General features: G+C 41.5%; 1 long non-coding RNA gene across 1 annotated transcript; it reads right to left on the bottom strand.

Annotated features, from left to right (window-relative positions):
- Positions 1 to 258: 258 nt before the first annotated feature.
- On the bottom strand, positions 259 to 1,969 carry LOC141626347 (uncharacterized). The gene is made up of 3 exons (XR_012535941.1): positions 1,764 to 1,969; positions 691 to 755; positions 259 to 452 (listed from the first exon to the last, which is right to left on the bottom strand). It is a non-coding gene; the product is annotated as an uncharacterized LOC141626347 (long non-coding RNA).
- Positions 1,970 to 12,547: the final 10,578 nt, after the last annotated feature.

Genomic DNA, 12,547 nt, shown 5'->3' with positions numbered 1-12,547 from the left:
TGTCCATATATATTAATATACATCAGTGTATAGTTATAATCTGATGTCTATTGTTGTTATGTACATCAGTTTACATAGAACTCTGATGTCTTTATTTACCTATATTCATCAGTGTTTTACCTAAAATCTGATGTACATAACTTTTTATATATATATAAAAAAATATAGAATATTATGCTTATCGTCACCCAAGACATTAGCGCTCCACATTAGCACAAAAAAAGATAACTTGATAATCAACCAAAACAAATTAATTTATACAATCAACCAATTTATTCAATACATTCCTACCTAATATGTCAATTTTATTTACATAGCTAACCTATCAACAAAATAGAAACCGGATGTTAAAAAATAGGTCCAAGAGGCGAGACTATTAGGCGCAACCAACTTCTTGATAGCCTGATCTCGTCATTGTTTGGCTGGTAATCAACACGGCGAACATGTAGAACCTGCATAAATAATCAAACTGTCAATAGATAACTTCAGATCCTATACTATGATGAAGCAGGTGACACCTGCATAATTTCAAGTTGTCAATAATTAAGATAAAATTGTATGACAATCCATATATAAGCACAATGTTTATCACATAATCAAGTTGAGCATGCTAGCATCAAACAGAAATAGGAGTTTGAACAAAAGATCTTAAATAGAAGATAGAAATAGAAAAGCTAAAAGACTACTAACCTCAGAATCATACGCATTGGAAATTTGATGAAGGAAATGTATACTACTTCCATCTTTACTAGCACCTGCACAACAAACACACAAACAAACGAAACACTTTTAATACTTTCAGAGGATTAGTATTTCTTCTTTCATAGTGGAACAAACAAACACAACAGTTTTAATACAAACACACAAACAAACTAAAATTCAATAATTTGTCATCAAATCAAATAATGAAATGAGGTCATTTCAAAGAAAAACACCCATCAAAATCTTACCAATTCTTCTTCTATGGATTAGCATTTCTTCTTTCATAGTGAAATCAAAGTGAAAAAAAGGATTTTATTTAGCTTAAGACGGATACACTCGTCTTAAATAAGAATTTGCGAATTCAAATATCCAAATGTGGTCATTTCAAAGAACACAAACACCCATCAAAACCTGGGCATTTCTTCTTTTTCTTCTATGGATTAGTACATGTTCTTTCACAGTAAAATCAAAGTGTAGAAAAGGGTGTCTTTTAGCTTTAGCATCATACTATGTATGGGTAAAAGCAAACGTAACATTCATAGCTCAAGTTATGGGTTCTACTGCAAATGATGTGCTCAGTTACAACCCAGCAGTTCCTGATATAGATAGGGTTGAAGAATTCAGTAGGGTCAATGTGCCCTTCTCCTGTGATTGAATTAAGGTAGTTTTTTGGGCCATATTTTTACTTATAGGGCAATTAAGGGTGATACTTATAATATCATTGCTAAAATTTACTGCTAATTTTACTACTGTAAATTAGATTCAGCAACTAAACATTTTTGACTAAAATAATCTCCCTCTTAATGTTATTGTTAATGTTTCTGTTAATTGTTCTTGTGGGAGTAGTTCAATTAGCAAGGATTATGGCTTGTTCTTGACTTACCCACTTCGACCCGATCGACGAAAATCTGACCTATATTGATCAGCTGACTAACTCAACTTCCAGTCCTCTAATTAAAATTGATAGTCCTCTAATTAGAGATAGACATCAATGATACTTAACTGAAAGGCTAGAAATTGAAATGAATAAACATAAACAACAAAGTAAATAATCCAATTACGAGATTTTGCCAAAGGACGAGCTCGAGCATTGATAAAATAAATAGCAACAGCCCGGCACCTGATTGTACTGCAGCTATCAGGACCTCTTCTCAAATGTAAAACAACGCGGAAAAAAGAAGATCTCAGCAACACCTCGTCAAATTCAAGCCATCAATTGTAAATGTAAGCTAAGCTCACTACTCATACTACCAGTTCTATATAGTTAGTTCACAAATTGATACGAATACCAATAACAATACATTAATCAGAATCAAGTAATAAATTTTTAGTTATAATTTGGTATTCAATCCAAATACCTAAATAAACCTTAATGAATGAATTTGGGGATAACTGATACAATCAATTTGGGGAAAAATACTGCAATCAATAACATTGTGAAACTGAGCAGGAATTAATGCAGAACGAAGCAATATAAGAGCAGAAATGATAACAATTCAACAGATTTGAATGAACAGTAGGACGATTTACAGAAGAAATTGATACCTCGTCGCCATTATAGAACAAATCAGCATGACTATGAAGCGGAATAACATGATAAAATCAAACTCAGAAATTAGGGTTTACGATTTTGGGCGAAAATGAAACCTTTATTGTGAAGCTAAAACGATAGCACCACTCACCTTGAATGACATGTATATTCACGATAAGAATAGGCGATGGGGGAAGAAGCTTTCGTGGGCACACAAGAACAAAATTACCGTCATTGTGGTGATTGCTTTCGTGTGCTTATGGTGTCTGTCATTACCTAGTGGGGGGAAGATGCATGAGGAGCGCCTGGTGGTTGATATGGTGAGTGGTAATCAGCTGGCTATGGGTGTTTGGTTTTAGTTTGCTAGATGAAATGAGAAAGATGATGAGGTGAGGAAGAGTTAGGGTTAATTATAAGATATACTACTAATCGGTGGAATGGGAATAGGTTTTTTTTTTTCCGCGCTAATTTTCAATGTCGACGCACATCGGTTTAGATGTATATATGATGTAATTGACTATTATATAGACATGGGTTTTTATAAAGTCACATATCTATTAAAGTCAGAAATCATGGAAATAGGTTTTTTAAAACAACCGATATACATATAATTATAAATACATCAGTTTTTTGCAAACAACCGATGTCTATAATTTTTACATCAGTTTTCTAAATAATCAGATGTCCATCAACTGATGTCCATAACGAGTTTTGTAGTAGTGCTAGGAGAAGGGCTCTTGCCTTTTGCCTTGTCCATGTATACCTCTTTGTTGATGCTTTGAAGAATGAGGGGACGAAATGCTATGGTAGCATGACCCTTGTACATGTGGTTGAGCAAATGGAGCATGGTAGAGATCCATCATGGTTGGTGTTTGGCGAGATCATCCAAGCCGTGGACAAGGAAGGCTCTTGTGGAGAAGTTCCCTCATTTGGATCCCCAAGGATCCTCCAAGTGTGGCTATTGGAGAGGCTAAGGTATGTAGAGCCTCTGGTTGATTCTTCTTCTTCTTATTCTTTCCGTCACCTTACCATGAGGAAGAAGTTGTACTCGGATAGCTTTGCTTCCACCGAGGCTTATTGGGCCGCAATATTGGCGGAGGAGGGTGGCCTTCACATCTGTTGGGTGGTGCATTAGTGGCACTTGAGGTCCTTCACGGGGTTGCCCGCTTCGGGTGCTAGTCCTCGTTCTTTATTGGTGGTGGGTTTGAAGGTCGCTTTCTTCATTTATCCCGAAAGGCTCCTGAGGCAAATGGGGCGTTAACAAAAGGTGGCCGCTTAAGATACTCTTGTCCAAGAGAATGTTTTCCGGAACTCCGAGCTTGTGGAGGTCTTCGAAAGATGGTGGGCCACTCGGCCTCTTTGGGAGGTATCAAACCCCGTTGCCACGACATGGGTGACTCCCGCTTATGTCAAGTGGTCAAGAGCTTCGTCCTTGGAGGAGAGGTCCAAATTCTGTAAGGACGAGGTTATATATCCATTTGAAGTATCGAGAGGTTGGCAAGGCCAACCGTGCCTTCTTTGAGGATTATGTTGATGGGGTTAGCCCGGATGTGATGAGACCACCAAAGAGGAGAAGCTTGGGTCCCAAAAATGTAGTGGGACGTGCATGGGCTCGTTTCAGGCCGAACATGGGGCCTTGCACTAGACCGGAGGCCGTTGCCATTGTAGATCCGTTGAGGATCCGTTCTGAAGAGGAAATCCGTGCTAGGCGGGCCAACAAGAAGAACAAGGGGAAGATGTACCCCGATGGAGGAGTGAAGATTTCCATTACCCACTTTATTATTATGTTGTATTAGTGTTGTGAGTTTTTATTATGTTGTATTAGCTATGTTTTGTGTGTTTTGCGCTAGTTTTATTATGTGAGGTGTTTTAGTCGACACCTTAGCTTTGACAAGTTGTAGACTCGTCGAGTTTTATTTGTCGTTGAAATTGTAATCCCTCCCATTATTAATTAAATAAGAGGATTACTCGTGTCGAAATTGTGAACGCTTGTTTCTTCCACCCATTTTGTAAAGGCAATTCAATTTGAATCGTCCTAAACATTTGCACTTGGGAAAGTGGGATTTTTGTGGCAAGCGAGAAAGGCTTCTTTCGTATTTTTGTGGAAAAGGGAATGTTCTTTCCTTCCTTTTTTGATGGGGGTATTTTTTTTATTATGGGGATGGTTGTATCCTTCTTGTGTAAGAAAGGACTGCCTACATATCTACCTGAAGAGGTGAAATCAAACCATGATCGTAGTTCGAAATGTTTTGTAATTTTTGATTGGGTTTTGTGGTTGTATCCCTCATGTATAAGAAGGACTGCCTACGTATCCACATGAAGAGGTGAAATCAAACCATGCTCATAGTTCAGGGTTTTTTTTTTGTTTTAGTGCAAATGGATGTTGCCTTTGACAGATCAAAGGACATTCGAAACGGGCAAAGTGCCGCAACTTAGACTCGATAAAACATGCAATTTCAAATCAGAACGCGTTGAGGAACTTGACTTGAAAAGGGTTGAGGCGGTTTCTAGTTGTAAAACTAGGGTTGAGGTTGTTGGTTGCTATGGTTCAAGGGTAGTATTTCTTGAGTTGGTCCAGGTTGGTCGGGTTTATGAAATCCTCCCCATCTAGGACACTCAGTCTCACTGCGCCCCCCGAAAGTATTTTCTTGACCAGGTATAGCCCGGCCCAGTTGGGTTTGAATTTTCCCCTCGGATCGACGGGTAATAGTGCTCGACCTGACTTGAGGACCAAGTCGCCTTCCTGGATGTTCCTGGATTTAACCTTCTTGTTGAATGCCCGTTGTACACGTTATTGGTATAGCTGGACGTTGTGCAAGGCGTTGAGCTGCCGCTCGTCTAGAAAAGTGAGTTGCTCGTACCTTCGACGGGTCCATTTTGCCTCAGGGACCTGACTCTCTAGTAGGATTCGTGGAGAAGGGACCTCTAACTCTACCGGTTGAACCGCCTCCATACCGTATGCTAGGTAGAAGGGTGTGGCGCCTGTCGGTGTTCGAATGGAGGTTCGGTATCCCCAGAGTGCGAATGGGAGTTTGCTCGGCCAATTGCATAGTTTTCTTGCATTTTCTTGATAATGGTGACAAGAGTTTTGTTAGCTGCCTCCACCACTCCGTTTGTTTGGGGACGGTAGGGGGATGATCGATGTCGCTTGATCTTGTATTTGTCCAGCAAGGCCTGAGTTTCTGCCCGGAAGTGAGAGCCTTGATCGCTGATGATTTCATGGGGTACCCCATATCGGCAGATGATGTTGTTCTGGATTAACTTGGCCACTTGTTTGGCGGTCAAGACAGTATATAACTGTGCTTCCACCTATTTGGTGAAGTAGTCGATGGCGACGAGGACAAAGCAATGGCCCTTGGTTCCCGTCGGGTTAACTTTCCCGATGATGTCGATGCCCCAGGTTGAGAAAGGCCAGGGTGATGTCAAGGTGTATAAAAGGGATGGTGGTGTGTGTTGTATAATGGCAAAGATTTGACAATTGTGGCAATGTTTGACGTAGTTACGGCGATCGGCTTCCATGGTGGTCCAGTAGTAACCCAACCGCATGATCTTTCGGGTAAGCATCATTGCGCTCATGTGAGGGCCACATTCTCCGTCGTGGACCTCTCCCATGACTTTTTTGGCTTTGTGATGGTCAATGCAAAGGAGGAGAATCCCTTGGGGTGCTCTTTTATATAGTTGATCTTGGTTCATCACGAATTGTGACCCAAGTAAAAGGATGGATCTTTGTCCTCTTTGATCAGAGTCGGGAGGGAATTCGTTTTTGGTTTTGTAGTTGAGGATGGCTTGGTACCAGGGTTCGACATGGTTTTCCTCGTCGTTGTTGATGGCACAGATGTGAGCTGGCTTGCTCCTTCTCTCGACACATAGAGGCATTGATGTCACGTCATTAGGTATATTAACGAGCGCGACAAGTTTTGCTAGGGCATCAGCAAATTGATTTTCCTCTCGTGGCAAGTGGAAGTAGTCAACTTGGTCGAAGAACTCGGCCTCTTGATTAATTTTCGCTCGGTAGGGAGCTAAGCTATCACTTTGGATTTTCCATGATCCGGACACCTGATTGATGATGAGCGAGGAATCGCTGTGGACCCTCAGTCTCTTGATGCCAAGTGTTATGGCTGCTTGTAGGCCGATGAGCCATGCTTCATATTCAGCGGCATTGTTAGTGACGGCGAAGTTTAGTTTGACTGAGATCGGAACATGTTCTACCTCTGGTGATATTAGAAGGATTCCTACCCCGAAACCTCTCAGATTAGATGCACCATCGAAGTATAGGTCCCATGCGTCGGAGTCAGCACAAAGGATATCTTCGTCAGGAAGTGACCATGTGTCGGTTGTTGGATCCTCGTTGACGGGATTCTCTGCTAGGAAATCGGCGACTGCTCTTCCCTTGATAACCTTGAGGGGTACAAACTTGAGATCAAAATCGGACAACATGAGTGTCCACCTAGACAGCCTTCCGTTAGTACGGGTTTTTCGAAGATGTATTTGACCGGGTCCATCTTGGAGTAGATGTGGACCGTGTAGCTGGGCATGTAATGCCGCAGCTTCTTTGTTGACCATACTAGGGCAAGGCATGTCTTTTTTAGTTGGGTGTACCTTGTCTCATACTCGATGAACTTTTTGCTGATGTAGTAGATGACGCGTTCTTCGCCCTCGACTGTTTGAGCTAGAATTGCTCCCATGGCTGTGTCGGTGACAGTCAGGTATAGGGATAAAGGAGTCCCTGGTTGTGGTGGCATAAGGACAGGAGGCTTGGATAGGATTTCCTTTATCCTATCGAAGGCTTTTTGACAGTCGTCCTCCCAATCGGTGTGATCGGAGGCGCGAAGTTTCTTGAAGATTGGTTCACAAATCATGGTGAGCTTGGCAATGAAATAGATGATGTATTGAACCTGGCCGAGAAATCCCCGAATCTCCTTCTCGTTCTTAGGCCGAGGCATTTGTTGGAGGGCTTTGATTTTGGTTGGATCAATCTCAATGCCTCATTTGCTGACGACATGTCCCAAGAGTTTTTCGGAGGTGATCGCGAATGCACACTTCTGAGGATTTTGTCTCATGTTATATTTTCGCAGACGAGCGAAGAGATTCCGAAGGGCGTTGATGTGGTCGTCCCGTTCCCTTGACTTGACAATCATGTCATCAACATATACCTCTACCTCCTTGTGCATCATATCATGTAGGAGAGTGGTAGCGGTTCTTTGATAGGTAGCCCCAACATTGATGAGGCCGAAGGGCATGACCGTGTAGCAATATGTACCCCACTGTGTAGTGAATGCAGTCTTGTGCATGTCTTCCTCAGCCATTTTGATCTGGTTGTACCCGGCATACCCGTCCATGAATATTAGGAGAACATGCTCGGCGGTGGTGTCCACCAGAATATCAACATGTGGCAAAGGGAAGTCGTCCTTTCGACTCGCCTTGTTCAGATCCCTGAAGTCGACGAAAACCCGAATCCTCCCGTCTTTCTTCGGTACAGGAACAATGTTGGCCACCCAATCATAGTATTCAGACACTTTGATGGAACCAGCCTTGAACTGTTTATCCACTTCTTCCTTGATTTTCATGGCCCATTCAGGACGCATTCGGCGCAGCTTTTGCCTCACGAGTTTAGCTCCGGGTTTAATGGGTATCCGGTGTTGTGCAATTTCCCTGTCAATCCCGGGTATATCCTTGTAAGACCAGGCGAATACATCCTTGTATTCGTGGAGGAGGTCAATGAACTGTTGTCTCTCCGAGGGGTCCAGGGTTGTCCTTCTCCTAAGTTCTTGAGGTGTGTTGTTGGTTCCTACGTTAATGGGTTCAGTCTCCTCAATTATGGGGGTTCTGGTTTCCCGTTTGTCAAGTTCTTTCGCTAGGTGAGGTGGGTAGTCACTCAAGTCAAATTCCTCATAGTCATTCAGAATTGCATTGTAGTTAAATTGAGACGAGTCATAAGCAAACTTAGCGTTCATTAAGTTGACACGAGCGAAAAGCTCGGAGAGGACAGACATCTTATGGTCAGTCAGAGGCGACACAGCAGAGGAGGTGGCCCGTGGAACAGGATCCAGGTTGTCACCTTCCATGGGAGTGGAGGTGACCCTAGTAGACTCAGCCTCTGAAGCAGCCACCAGCTTGTGATAAAATAGTGGGAAAGGGACCTTGACTGGGACATTAGGAGTGTTAGGAGCTATGACAGACTCTGACTCTGACTTAGACTCAGATTCTTCTTCACTTCCCTCTTTGAATATTGGGCCTTCTCCAATTGTGATCTTGAGAATGCGGCCTTGGCGATCGGTCCACTTGACGGTTTTCCTCCAGCCATGTGTAGCTTTCTCCGGGTCAGTATTAGAGATCAAGGTGGTCGGGTCAAATTGGTTGTCCTTCAGAGCGATGTTTATGATGTCCTCATAATCGAGGTGCTTGACGTTATCCTCTCCAAAGAGGAGAGTGACAGCTTGTCTGTCGAGGCATGAGGACGGCTTAGACTCGGTTGATGTAGCTTCGGTGTTCTCGGGGATGAAGTAGCAGTCCTGGAAGACTTCTACACCCGGGTACCTGACCTTGGCCACAGAGTCATAGATCGGCTCCAGAAAGCCATGGTAGAGTTCAGACTCTTCCTCGGGGACAAAGTATCCATTGAGGGTCAGATGATAGGGATGGAGGATAACTCTGTGCTTCTTGCGCTTTCGAACTAGAAGATTCATTTCCTGGATATCTTCATCGGTAGGTTCATAGCCCAGTCCGAAGGGGATGTTTGGGACCTTAGCCTGTTTCAAGGGAGGTAAGGTGCTCTTCAGTGGATTGAGGGGTAAACCCGGGAAATAACCCTGGCACATCAGAATGCGGTTCACTGTGAGGTTGGCAAACGGGTCACAATCGAAGGGTGTTGATTCATCGGTTATGGCATTCACGGCTTGGAATCCCCACATTTCATTATCGTCCTCCTCGATGGCTTGGGAGGCTATTCCCTTTTTCATGACGGCTTTGATCGGGGAAGCAGGAATCGTGATCATTTTCCCGTTGAAGGGGACCCTGATTTTCTGGTGAAGAGTTGAAGTAACTGCCTTGACGGCGTGGATCCAAGGACGTCCCATAAGCATGTTGAAGGAGGCGTCGATGTCGACTACCTGAAAACTGGTTTGCCTCTCCAGTGGTCTAGTTGCGACAGTTAGAGTGATAAGCCCTGCGACCTTACGACGAGTGCCGTCATAAGCGCGTACTCCTTGATTGGTTAGGACCAAATCAGCTTCTTTGATACCCATTTTATGAGCTGTTTTGAGGGGAATGACATTCACCGTAGATCCGTCATCCACAAGGACCGTAGGCACATTCTTCTTGAGGCATTGTACGGTGATGTACAGGTCCAGGTTGTGGTTGGCTCCGAAGGGAGGGATATTGATACGGTCGTTATGTACCAAAAATAAAATACCTAAATACAACTAACAGAAGCTAGCAGCAAGTAGGGTCGATATCCACAGGGAGGCTATTTTGCTAATTATCTGTTTAACTCAATCTGTCTAATGTCACAATTGGGGGTTTTGATTGTTTAACTAAACTAAAAAGACTAAGGCAAGAGAGAAATGGATGCGAGAAATTAACAATAAGAGAAGGGAATATGCTAGGGGTCGGTCTACCGTGGCAGTTACACTATCGGGTCAACTGAGTTGATTAAACTATTGAAAAGAAGAGCGAGGTCGTCACCTTTCGGTCCTTAAACCTACGATGATACCCTTTCGGTCTCTAATCGCCCTAGGGTCTCCTAACTTAGCTTTTGCCCTAATTAGGTATCACCTATTGTAATTTAGCAAGCCTTCCCTTCCAATCTTTCGATCCAGGTCGGGGTTAACTAAATAAATTGGTCTCTTGCATGCATTCATTCAACCTAATATCAATTATATTGCCTAATACAATTCTTATCGCAAGACTAATCTAATCAAGTCTATCCTAACATATTACAACCACGGCTTTCCTAATCCTAACATATTAAGGGAATTTAGCTAGACATGGATAAAAGAAGAATGAGAGTAAAGGAAGTAAGAACAATAATCATTAAATAAGGATAGAGAAGAGAAGAAAAAATTACTGAATTAAATGATCCGGAAATAAGGAAGAATAAAAGCAACAGTAACAGTGTATGTGGGATGATAAGAGAGGAGAAGCCCCCCATTATGTCGTCCTCATATCCTATTTATAATAAAAATAGGATTTATTAAACCTAAATGACGGAAATTAACTAAAAAGCCCAGCCCATTAGCGAATCCACTCGATCGAGTGGAATAAAACCACTCGATCGAGCAAACTAAAGCTTAAACCACTCGATTGAGTAGAAAATCTACTCGATCGAGTAAAACCTAAAATGCAACTACTCGATCGAGTAGAAAAAGGACTCGATCGAGCAAATCCTAAAATGCAACTACTCGATCGAGTACTTTCCAGCGCACAATTTACTGCTTTGCGCACTGAACTTCAAACGGCTGCCATTTCTTCGTTACTTGGTCAAACAGGGCGATTCCAGTGGCATTAGAAAGCTAAGAGGACAAACTTTTATCTTCAATTGGAATCACCTGAATATCAGTTGTAGAACTCGAGATATGTCTTTACAAAGTAGGCACTAGCAATTTGAAGTTCTTCCTTTGCTCGCCTAGCTATCTTTCTTCTTTGTGCATATCAAGATAGCTACATTCCCGCTCCAAATTCACTCTTCCTCCAAATGCATGCTAAAAGGACGGTAAAAGGCTTGATTTCACTACTTTCTGGTTCGTTCCTGCAAATAAGACAAAACAAACCAAAGTAGCATATTCGGGGCATTTCGTAGAATAAACTACGATAAAAGCATGGAAATACGTGCATAAAAAGGCCTAAAAAGACTATATAAAATGCACGTATCAAATCTACCCAAACCAAACCTTTACTCGTCCTCGAGTAAACTAAATACAAACTAATGGAACGGAAAAGATAACTCAGAGCTAGCTACAAATGCCCACTTAAACCAATTTAATGCAGCAAACTAACACCTATAGCAAATTGTCAAATGCAAACGAGTTGTAAGATGTCTATAATAAAGCTGAACCGTCGACCTTGCAAGACCTTTAAAATCAGACTCTCACGGGTCACTCTTCTCTCATGAAGCAAAGGGTGAACATATATATGTAAGAGAGAAAGAAAAATAGTCGCTCACCTAGACTACGACCAACATAAACATGCATGCAGCTAATATGATAGACAATTCTAACTACCGTACACACATTCCAACCAAACAAGGTCCTGTCACAACCGAGGGCTTACAAAAATATGGTAAAGTGAGGCAATGGGTAAGAAAAGGCAAAACATTTATGGGAATGTGGAGGTATAGCTGATCAAGCTAGTACCTAAACAAAACCATATGAGACATATCCATTTCTTAAGCAATTATAGAATTAAGCACATGCCCTTCATTTGGCATAAAACTCACCAAACCAAACCGATAATACTCCTCAATAAATACAAATAAAGCATAGGCGCGAAACCGTCAACCAATATTTTTTTATTTTCTTACGGTTTCTTTCTTTTCTTTTCTTTCATCATGTCTTTTTCTTTTTCGTTTTCTTTTTTTTTTCGAATTGTTTCTTCTCTTTTTTTTTTTTTTCTTTTTCACGTCATTTTTTCCATCAACCTCCTTTCTTCATAAATTACCAACTCCGAATCAGTGGATACAAGCCAAATTTGGCACAATAAAATATATACCGCAAAAACATACACTAAACTAGCTTGACAAGGCAGGCTAAATTTGGAATGTAGTTAAGGGTCAACAGGCAAATTTGGCTAATGTGGAGTTAAATGGATAAAAATAAAAGAAAAGGGAATGTAAGCACCTCCCTGCATGTGACACCAACCACTAACCCGAATGTATATAGGCAAAAAGCAATTGAATTTCATATATGTGCAAATTGATGAACATGATATGCAAGGAATAACTACTCACAATCCTACATGAAACTGGTCACAAATGACACCAGTTTATACGGCTCTAATCCTTAGAGCATATAAGTAGGTTGCCAAAATTTCAGGTCAAGTCTATTCGTTCAGCTAAATTTTAACATAAACTCGTAGATATGCAAAAGACAAAGCTAAAAGATAATAGTTTAATGCAAGGCTTAAGCAAAAAGACAATTGCAGTGCAATATCATCATAGAAATCTACCGTTCCGACTCAACCTATATGCTAAAATAAATGTGAAATTTTTTGAATTTTAAATTTTTTGAATTTTTATGAGATTTTTGATTTTAATGAAAATAAACAACAATGCATACTGAAATTAAACGTGATAACAGAAATGCAATAAAAACAAGATGC

This window comes from Silene latifolia, chromosome Y (assembly GCF_048544455.1).
Source record: "Silene latifolia isolate original U9 population chromosome Y, ASM4854445v1, whole genome shotgun sequence".
Lineage (NCBI taxonomy): Eukaryota > Viridiplantae > Streptophyta > Magnoliopsida > Caryophyllales > Caryophyllaceae > Silene > Silene latifolia.
The sequence above is the reverse complement of the archived record's forward strand: the minus strand, read 5'-3'. Positions and strand labels throughout refer to the sequence as shown.